The following is a 12,103-nucleotide window of genomic DNA, read 5'->3' on the forward strand; positions in this document are numbered from 1 at the left end:
TTATTGAAGACGATCTCCCTTTTCCATTATATTCTTTTGGATTCTTTGTCAAAATTTAAGTGTCTGTAGGTGTGTGGGTATATTTCTTTGTCTTTGATTCAATTCAATTGATCCACTTTTCTGTTTTTATACCAATTACATGCAGTTTTTATAACTGTTATTCTGTAGTAATTGTTGAAGTCACAGATAGTGATACCCCCTGAAGTTCTTTTATTGTTCAGGATTGTTTTACCTATCATGACTTTTTGTTTTTCCATTTGAAGTTGAGAATTTTTTTTTAAGATTTGTGAAAAATTGTGTTGGAATTTTGATGGGATTACCTTGAATCTGCAGACTGCTTTGGTAATATGTATATTTTCACTAATTTAATCCTCCCCCAATCCATGTGCATGGGAGATCTTTCCATCTTCTAATATATTCCTCAGTTTTTTCAAGGACTTGAATTTCTTGTCATACAGGTCTTTCACTCATTTGGTTAGATATATTAACACCCAGATATATTATAATATATCTACACCCAGATATATTATATTATTTATGACTATTGTGAAGAATATTGTGACCCTAACTTCTTTCTCAACCTGATTATCTATTGAGTAGAAGAGGGCTACTGATTTCTCTGAGTTAATTTTGAATCCAGCCACTTTGCTGAAGGTGTTCATTAGATGGAGGAGTTATATGGTTTTATGTTTTATGGTCACTTATGCATACTACCATATCAGCTGGGAATAACAGTATTTTGACTTCTTCCTTAACAAATTGTATCTCCTTAATCTATTTTAGTTGTCTTATTCTTCTAATAAGAATTTTAAGTACCATGTTCAAGAGATGGGGAAAGTGGATAGGCTTATCTTGTCCCTTATTTGAGCAGAAATGTTTTAAGTTTTTCTCCAGTTAGTTTGATGTTAGCTATTGGCTTACTGTATATTGCCTTTATTGCGTTTATATATGCTCTTTTCATCTTTGCTTTCTCCAATACATTTACCCCAAAGGTGTGCTAGATTTTGTCAAACTTTTGTTGTTGTTGTTGTTGTTGTTGTTGCTTTGTTTTGTTTTGTTGGCATCTAGTGATTATCTTGTGTTTTTTTTTTCTTTCAGTTTGTTTACATGATGGATTATGTTGATGGATTTTCACATATTTTGCCATCCCTGGATCCTGGGGTGAAGACTACTTGACCATAGTGGATAATGTCTTGGATGTGTTTATGGATTTGATTTGTGAGTATTTTATTTAGATTTTTGCATCAATGTTCATAAAAGAAATTGGTCTGAAATTCTCGTTCTTTGTACAGTCGTTACAAAGTGTAGGTATCAGGGTGAATTTGACATCATTGAAAGAGTTTGTCAATATTCGTTTTTCTTCTATATTGTAGAATGGTTTGAGGGGTGTTGGTACTAAATCTTCTTTGACAGTCTGGTAGAATTCTGCACTAAATCCTTCTGGTCCTTGGCTGTGTGTGTGTGCATGTGCGTGTGCGTGTGCGTGTGTGTGTGTGTGTGTGTGTGTGTGTGTGTGTGTGTGGCAGAGAGAGAGAGAGAGAGAGAGAGAGAGAGAGAGAGAGAGAGAGAGAAACTTTCTATGACTGCTTCTATTATTTAGGTGGTTATAGGACTATTCAGATTGTTTACCTGATCTTCATTCAGCTTTTGTAATTTGTATCTTTGTAGAAGATCATCCACTACATTTAGATTTTCCAATCTTGTGGAGTACATGCTTTTGAAAGAACTAATGATCTTTTGAATTTGTTCAGTATCTATTGTTATTTCACTTTTCCTTTCTGATTTTGTTAATTTGGGTACTGTTTCTCTGCTATTTAGTAAGTTTGTCTATGAGTTTGTCTATGTTGTTTATTTTCTCAATGAACAAGCTCTTGGCTTTATGATTCTTTATATTATTCTCATTGTTTCTAATTGAGTGATTTCAGCCCTGAGTTTGCTTATTTCTTGTTCTCTACTCCTGGGTATGTTTGCTTCCTTTATATAAGCTTCAGGTATACTATTAATTTGTTGTTTCAGAACTTTCATTTCATTATGAGTGCGCTTAGTGCTGTAAACTTTCCTTTTAGCATTGACTTCATAGTGTTACACACATTTTAGTATGTTGTTTCCTCATTTTCATTGACTTCTAGAATGTCTTTTTTCCCCTCTATTTCTTCCTAGCCCAGAAAAGAGTTGTAGAGCTTGTAGCCTTTCTGTTGTTCCCGAAGTTTAGCTTTAATCCATGGTGATCTGAGAAGGTTCAAGTTGTGGTTTCAGTTTTCTTATATCTGATGAAGACTTTCTTTTTGAATGAGTATATGATCAATTTGGGGAAAGGATTTATGAAGTACCTTTAAGAAAGTATATCATTATTTAGGTGAAATGTTCTATAGATAACTCTTACGTCCATTTGAATCATAACCTTTGTTAGTTTCATTATTTTGCTGTTTATTCTCTGTCTTGATGACCTGTCCATTGGTGACAGTGGAATGATGAAGTCTCCCACTCTTAATGTGTAAGGTTCGATGCATATTTAAGCTTTAGTAATATTTCTTTTGCAAATGTGGGTGCTATTGCATTTGGTACATAGATATTCAGAACTGAAATGTCCTTTGGGTGTTTTTTTTTTTCCCTTTGATGAGTATAAAATAGCCTTCCCCATCTCTTTTAATTACTTTAGGTTAAAAGTCTATTTTGTTCGTTATTAAAATGGCTCCTCTAGCTTGCTTCTTCAGTCCATTTGATTTCATGGAAAACTTTGTTCCAGCCCTTTACACTGACGCAATATTTATCTATTGCTAAATGTTTCTTGTATGCAGCAGAATGATTGATACTGTTTCACATCCAATTTGGTAGCCTGTGTGTTTTATTTGGGGAATTTAGTCCATTAGTGATGAAAGAAATCAATGATCAATGATTGTTACTTCCTGTTATTTTGATGTTGGTGGAAGTAGCTTATGTGTGTGTATGTTTCTCTTTTATTGGTTCTAATGATGTGAAATTGTTTATTTGTTGTGTTTTCTTGACTGTGGTTAGCCTTATTGAGTTATATTCCTTCTAGTGTCCTCTGTAGGCCTGGGTTAGTGGAAAGGTCTTGATAAATTTTGTTTCTTTGGTTTTGTTATTCATATACCTGTGTATGTGACTGTGTATCTCTGTGTCAGTTTCTTGGGTTTTTTGTTGTTGTTGTTGTTGTTGTTGTTTTTGCTTTTTGTTGTTTGTTTTTTCAAGACACGGTTTCTCTGTATAGCCCTGGCTGTCCTGGAACTCACTTTGTAGTCCAGGCTGGCCTTGAACTTAGGAATCGGCCTGCGTCTGCCTCCTGAGTGCTGGGATTAAAGGCATGCACCACCACGCCTGGCTAGTTTCTTGGTTTTGTTTGTTTGTTTGTTTTGGGCCTATTTTTTGTTTGCCTGTTTGTTTTCTAAAAGAGAGAGAGAGAGAGAGAGAGAGAGAGAGAGAGAGAGAGAGAGAGAGAGAGAGAGAGAAAGGACATCAAGTTTGGTAAGGGAAGAGGTTGGAATAGTGAAAAGCATGATCAGAATGTATAAATAAATGATTTGTAAGAAAAAGTAGAAAAATGTTTACCTTGTTTAAATTCAGAGTAATTAGTATAGATGTAAGGCAGCTACTATTTCCATGTTGTTCTTATACTGGTTTATAATAGAAGGGTTCCTTCAGTTTTATTCAGAAACCTTTAGTCCCCCTTTCTTTGGAAGATGCCCATGGGTCTTAGTTACATGTTTTCAATTGTATGCTAAAGGCATTCTTTAAATAATATTCAACCAAGGAAACTCATTCACCAGAGAAAGGGGTAAAATAGTATGCCATACATTCTTTATGTACACTAGTGTTTAAATGTGAAATGCCTCTTGAAGGCTCATTGATGCTTGCTTAGTTCATGGTTCTTCTGTGGAAGCCTGTGGACTTAAGACTATAGATCCTACGGGCAAGAGAGATGCTATCGGATTGCCTTTGAAGTTTCTGCTGGAGTAATGGTTCTGCCCTACATCATATTCTGCCCCACATTGTGTTATAATTTCTACCCCATTGTGATATAAACAAGTTGTTTAAAAAACTTCCATCACATGGACTGTCCACTTTCTGATGTATCAAAGTCCATGGTACCCCTATCACAATGGTGGGCACCCTCTCTATTGTGACCAAAACCAAATTTTATCCTCCATAAGTTGCTTCTGATATTCATTTGTGTACACAGCTAGAAAGGTAATAATTCCTGTTTCTTTTATGCATTACAGTAGATTGCCTTGAAAAATTCTTTTAAGCCTTTAAAGCTTAGTAAAGTGAGCTGAATAATATAACGATTTATTGTATTGAAATGAAACCAGGACAAGCATTTTACCAAGTGTTATATACCTTAAATTTTTTTAAAAGTTAATTAATTATATATACTGTACTAATTATTGCTAGCTTAGAACAAAACAAGCTTTATGCATATGTGATTGTTAATCTTGACTGTCAACTGCTATCTAGGGCCACAGTTCTCAACCTCTGTGTTGTGACTACATTGAAACCATTGAAAAACACAAATATTTACATTATGATTTATAGCAGTAGCAAAATTACACTAATAAAGTACCAACAAAAGTAATTCTATGATCGGGGTTCACCACAACTTGAGGAACTATATTAAATAGTCATAGCATTAGCAAGGTCGAAACCCACTGCTGTAAGGTATGACAAAAGAGTATTTTGTGTCAGAATAGCTTTCCTGAAAAAAACCTGTGGCATTCAGGAACTGAACTTTTACCTGCCCTTACAACCATGTTAATATATCTTGAGGTCATTTGAAACTATATACTCAATCTGTTTCCCTACTGTGTATTTAGCCTGTTTATATTTATCCTGCCTTTTCCAAGTATTGTCAACAGTCTTACTATACTGTGAGCTTCCTGTGTAATCAAGTTTTATAAAACAAGCTAATCATATAGCTTTAATCATGTTATGTGCTCCTCCAATGTCTAATTCAGAGTAATGTATGTGTTCTGTGCTAATCATTTACTGAAAGCACACAAGAGTCTAAAAGTAAACTCGAAGAAAACAAGTATCAACAACAAATGCTTTAATCAATGTATGCATATAGTGTGATAACATCTATTCGTGTTTTGGAACCATAAACAGGATCAGTAGGATCCACTAAAATAAATTCTATAAACTCCAATAACATAGATAAAAACAAAAGATTTCCAATTCTTTTCCCATACCATGTTTCTGTGCTGCATAATAAAACCTTTGTTGTTAAAAATACATATAGATATAGATATAGATATAGATATTGATATAGAGATAGAGATAGAGATAGAGATAGAGATAGAGATATATAGAAAGAAGTAGAAAATTCAAATCTGGGCTTCTTTTTAGTTAAATCTACTCCAAGAAGAAATGTTAGCTTTGAAACCTCTGGATACTTTCCAGCATTAATGGTTTCATGACATCCTAAAGTTAGTGAATAGCGTACTCCTTTCATGGTATCATTACATGTTGATCCTACTAACATGTTTGAAAACATGAGGTTGGACCTAGTTCCAAAATCATTTTCCTATTTCCTCACCAATGGACTGAGCTGTTTGCCCTCCCAGCTCTGATGTGCTTAAAGAAATTTTTAAAAAATCTTGTTTTCATTCAGCAAGTTACATTAGTTCTGCCAAAGCAACACTAAACTAAAACACAAACACATACAGATACAAACACAGGGTCTTTGATTGTATAATGCTAACATACTCACATTAACATTGTAAGTATATTTTACTTAGAGCTAAAAATAAATTCTTTTTTTCTTTGTGAGGAATCTGGGGATCCAAGGCCAAAGAACCTGAGTTGTGTTATCTGCAAACATATGAAGGGGAAAATAGTTCAGTCCGCTAAGCCAATTAGAAGATCCTCCAGTGGATCTGCTGCATTCTCATAAATATTTAAATCCCAGGATACCTGAAAATACCTTTCTCTGTCCACTTGATAAAACCCAGTAATTTCAAGGGATACAAAAATATCTGTGCTTTACTTTTGATAAAAATGTGAGAGTTTCAGCCCTTACTGAATAACTGATTACAACTAATGCTTTGCTCTCTACCTGGATTCACACAATTCACTCATACTGGGAATCCAGCTCAATATAAGACTAAACATAGTTTTCCATGTCAAATCTTTGTTTCCTATTAAGAAAAATAAATACATTAAAAAATTGATTAGTAAATACATACTCTTAATTTTGAAGATGCATCTATTAGTTTCTTTTTCACTGATAAAATAAATTAGTGAGCAGGATGTGGTGGCACATGCCTGCCTTTAATCCCAGCACTTGGGAGGCAGAGGCAGGTGGATTTCTGGGCTCGAGGTCAACCTGGTCTACAAAGTGAGTTCTAGGTCATTCAGGGCTACACAGAGAAACCCTGTCTCAAAAAACAAACAAACAAACAAAAAAAAAACAAAAATAAAACAAAAAAACAAAACAAAAAAACAAAAAACAAAAAGCCTAAAAAACAAACAAACAAAACCAAAAATAAATAAATAAATAAATAAATAAGAGCAACTTAAGGAAAGAAGAGTAATTTTTTTGCTTAGAGTTCAACTTTCAGCTTAAGCATGACTGGGAAAGGTTAAGAATAAACTTTTGAGTCACATGGTTATAGCACATCTACACTCAGAAAGAAATCAATAGTGAACGTTATACTTAGATAACTTTATCCTTTTTACAAACAACATGGGCCAAACTTAGGAAATGGGTTCACTGTTCTTTCATATAGAATTTTCCTACCTATTTTAGTTAATAAAAACAATCTCTTACAGTTTTGTATGGATTTTAACCTAATGAATAAATGATTCATCATCATAAGTTTTCTTGAAGAACACATTTCTTATCAAATATACAAGTGTCATTATCCATAAAAATCAGTTTCAAATGTTATCTAAACTTTTAGTTTGCTGCATTCTTACGATCTGAGTTCACTAATTATGAAGTATTGGTGTTCATTTTAACTACCAAGCATAGTCTCTTTAGAGAAATACTTAAAGTATGTATACCTATAAAATAATTTGCATTTAGCTATGTATAATTTATCTAGTGACTACAATTATTGAAGAATTCTATTCTTTAGGGTGAGAAGAATAGCACATATCTTTCCTTATATCTGATTTTAAAAAATATAGTTGATCTTAAGTAAATCAATATTCACAAATGGTTTTACACAATTTCACAACTGAATATACTACCATATGGAACTATAATTGAAACCTGTCAACATATATATGACCTAGAGCTGTCCGGGATACTTTAACTTGTCAAAACACAAGGGGTAGATTTGATTATAACAGGAAGGCAAATAAGTAGAATTAGTAGCAGAATACAATGTCTATGTTGAATAAGAGATATGCTTGTTTTGTTTTATTTGAATCCTAGCTAAGCGTTTCAGAATTATGACTTTGCTATGATGATACTAGGTCTGGTTTTCATTTGAAGTAAACTAAATTTTAAACTACTCTATTGCCATTTTATACTATTTGTGAATGTATTTTCATGTAAAAATTCATTCTCTCTTTACCAGGTTTTAAAAGAGTTCTTCATCTACTATGATAACTCTTGCCCTATATAGTTGTCTTGAGTTTTCAGCACCAGGAATGATTTACCTATGGGGATTATGTCTAGGTTCTAAGTCAAATTAGAAGACTGTTTGGTTACTGCTCTCCTCTGTGTAAAACTACCACATTTTCTGTATCTATTCCTCTGTTGAGGAACATCTATGCTCCTTGCAGCTTCTGGCTATTATAAATAAGACTGCTATGAACATAGTAGAACATGTGTGCTTGTTATATGTTGGAGCATCTTTTGGGGATATGCCAAGGTGTGGTGTAGCTGAGTCTTCAGGTAGTACTACATTCAATTTTCTGAGGAACCACCAGACTGATTTCCAGAGTGGTTGTGCAAGATTGCAATCCCATCAGCAATGGAGGGGTGTTCCTTTCTCTACATCCTCACCAGCATCTGCTGTCACCTGAGGTTTTTTTTATCTTCCTCAATCTGACTGGTGTGAGGTGGAATCTCAGGGTCATTTTGATTTGTATTTCTTTTATGGTGGATGTCTCCTTAGAGTCTTTGTCAGAGCTTAACTGATACAAATGAGGATGCATACATTCAACCATGGGACTGAGTAGGGGGACTCCAACAGAGGAGTTAGGAAAAAGACTGAAGGAACTGAAGGGGTTTGCATCCTCATAGGAAAAACAGTATCAACCAACTTTAATGCCCAAAGCTTCCAGGGACTAAACCACCAATCATAGAGGGAGAGACCCATGGCTCCAGCTGCATTTGTAGCAGAGGATGGCCTTATCTGGCATCAAAGGGAGGGGAGGACCTTGGTCCAGTGAAGGCTTGATGCCCCAGAGTAGGGGAATGCTATGGCGGTGGGACAGAGTAGTTGGGTGGGTGGGGTAGCACCCTTGTAGAGGCAGGTGGGAAGGGAGTTGGGGTGGCTGGTTGGAGAGGAAATTGAGTAGAATGATAACATTTGAAATGTAAATAAACACAATAACCAGTAAATTATTTAAAAAAAAATGAAAGGAAGCTGCTGATTACTGCTAAGTTAGGTATGCTACAACTACACCCTTAGAGTTAGTGTGCTTGGAGTCCATTTATTTCCTGGGCATATACCCAGAAGATGCTCCAGGTAATAAGAACGCATGCTCCACTATGTTCATAGCAGCCTTATTTATAATAGTCAGAAGCTGTAAAGAATACAGATATCCCTCAACAGAGGAATGGATACAGAAAATGTGGTACATTTACACAATGGAGTACTACTCCGCACATAAAAACAATGAATTTAGGAAATTCTTAGGAAAATGGATGCATCTGGAGGATATCACCCTGAGTGAAGTAACTGAATCACAAAATAACACCTATGATATGCACTCACTGATAAGTGGATATTAGCACAGAAGGTCAGAATATCCAAGATAAAGTTCACAAACCACATGAAACTCAAGAAGGCAGTCCAAAATGTGGATAGTTTGATCCTTCCTAGACGGGGAATGAAATACCCATGTAAGGAGTTAGAGAGACAAAGTGTGGAGCAGTGACTGAAGGAATAACCAGCCAGAGGCTACACTATCTGGGGATACATTCCAGGTATCATAGTGTACAGTCACCAAACTCAAACACTGTTGTGAATGCCAACAATTGCTTGGTGTCAGGAGCCTGATATAGCTGTCTCCTGAGAGGCTCTGCCAGTGCCTGACAAATACAGAGTTGGATGCTCTCAGCTAAGCATTGGACTGAGCACTGTGTCCCAATGAAGGAGCTAGAGAAAGAACCCAAGGAGTTGAAGGGGTTTACACCTCCATAGGAGGAACAACCATATGAACTAATCAGTACCCCCAGAGCTCCCAGGGACTAAACCACCAACCCAAGTGTACACATGGTGTGTCTCATAGCTCCAGCTACATATGCAGCAGAGGATGGCCTAGTCTGTCATCAGTGAGAGGAGAGTCATTTGGTTCCATGAAGGCACAATTCCCCAGTGTGGGGGAATGACAGAGCCAGGAATCAGGAATGGGTGGGTTGGTGAGAAGGGGGAGGGGATAAGTAGAGAGGGTTTTCAGAGGGAGATTAGAAAAGGAGATAAGATTTGAAATGTAAATAAAGAAAATATCTAATAAAATTAAAGAACAAACAAACCCACCAACCAAACAAACAAAAAACCTGCAACCAAAGCTTCAGGCTCATTGAAAAGAAAGGTACAGAAACATTGTAAAAGCCAGGAAAGTATAGTATTTTTTGTGAGATTGTGTCTTCAAGCAACATCTTACACTGTGCCCATAAAACCTTACCAACATGGATGCTTAATTATGACCTAAAGAAGGATAACATTGAAAGACATTTTAAAATAGAGGGGAGACATCCCATGGGAACTCAACACTAAATAAGTAGCTACTGACAATGAAGCAATGCAGAGGGCATGGGAATTATTCTGTCTCAGGGAGGAACACATCAATTATCTAATACCACATGGCTAGACTTGCAAACATGCATATACTTAATTTTATACAGACTGAAGAGCTTGTATTTATGTACACACACATGCACACGCGTGCACACACACACACACACACACACACACAAACACACACACACAAATCCATGGATGGTGAGAGGCTGTGGGTCTGAAAGAGCCAAGGAAATATACTAAAGATTATGTAAGGAGGAAGGGAAAGAGAGGATGGGAAATTTTGGTAAGAACTGTAATTGTTGATGTTTTACTCAGCTTATTATGAATGCATGGCCGATAGGATTAGTTTTCTTTATTTACATGTTTGCTACAGAGGGAATAATACAAATTATAGTTTCATTGGTTATCATGATTATAAAATTATATTCCAATAATTTAAGGTTTTATAACTGATTACAATCAAAGAGGAGGAATTGTACAGATAGATTAAATGAAACTTGTGATAATTCACTAATTTAGAGCAAAGTCATAAATAATGAAACCCAATTAAACAACCCAAAATTAGAGTGAATTTGACTGGATTTTCATGTTATTGATGAAAACTAATACTACTAATATACTTTAAAAACACTAAAATTAGGTAAGGGTGTGATGAAAGGAAATGTTTGAGAAAAGCCTGCAACTTACAGAAATCAAGAGAATAGTTAAATTTGCTATCTAAATAAAGGAATAAATCACAAAAGTAGTAATTTTGAAGCATATGTGAATATACTTGACAAATTCTTAGAAATGTTCTTAGTTTCATGTTAATTTAATTACCATATTAGCGATTATCCCATGTATTTGTTTAGACTCTACCTTTATGCTGTCTGTGAAAACACTCATAAAAGATAGCAACTAAAAATACCTGAAAATTATTTATCCTTTCATGGTACAAATGGGAGTATGTTTACATATGCTTATTCATTCAAAAATATCTAAGCATTTCTACCAGTGAAAATTTATTGGTGCAGATGAGATATGTATTCTCTGTTCTGATATTAATAAAAACTCACTTATTTGGTGATGTAGGAAGGTAAAACTGGAAGGGACTGAGGGAGAGGATAACAGAGGGAGGAATAAAGTAATGAAGAGAAGAGAAAGGGGGAAAGAACAAAGGAAGTAGCAAGCAGAAAGTAATGGAAAAAAGCTAGAGAATCCTACAGAAAAATTTTAGTACTAATGTACATATTTTAATGTAAGAATTTTTTTTATTAAATAAGCTTTCAGGTATAGAATTAACTTAACTCCAAGTGGAATGGCTAGCTTAAATATTGTAGAAGCCCTTGACTACTGAAGACTTGTCTATTAATAACCCATAGATACCACTCCCTACCTCTGTGTCTTGGATAGAATTTTAACTTCCTTTATTTTGTGGATATATGAGCAAGATATAAATACCTTCAAATTTAAAATTATCTTAAAATCCCCAACACCATATAATCACCAAATGTATTAGTTTTCTGTTGCCAAATAGAACACCATGACATTGGCAGTTCTTGGACGGAAGAGTGTATTTGGTCTCACAGTTCCAGAACGATGAGAGTCTGCCATGGTGGCAAAGGTGTTCAGAAGAAGGCATTGTCAGAGCAGGAGGAAGCTGCAAGCATGTGGCAGAAAGTAATAAAACAAAGGAGAAGTGACTTTTAATCTCAAAGCCCGTTCTCAGTGACATACTTCCTCCAGCAAGACTGTTCCAAGCAGAGCTCCTCCAACAGTATCAACAGTGGGAACCAAGGGCTCAAATCCAGAGCCTCTGGGAGATATTTCTCATTCAGACCATCATAACAGGCATCATATTATATATTTAGAAGTATCATCATTATATCTGGCTTAAGATGTAAACAAATTTGGAAACAGATTTATGTCACCTGAGTTTTAGTATGTATTTACCTCTCCATATTAAATAGTTTGGGGTACTTATTTACAATTTGTACTGTCATTTTAATAAACTATACAAATCAAATAAACTACATAAATTGCAGATTATTAAATACATAGAGATGAGCTGATGGTGATGTGGATTTCTGACAAATAATTAGCTTAGAAACCAAATTGGCTCCTTTTATTTGAAGTTGAAAATTTAGTCAAATAGAATAACCCAAATGGTCTTATTGGTTAAC

This window comes from Mus pahari, chromosome 8, assembly GCF_900095145.1.
Source record: "Mus pahari chromosome 8, PAHARI_EIJ_v1.1, whole genome shotgun sequence".
Classification (NCBI taxonomy): Eukaryota; Metazoa; Chordata; class Mammalia; order Rodentia; family Muridae; genus Mus; species Mus pahari.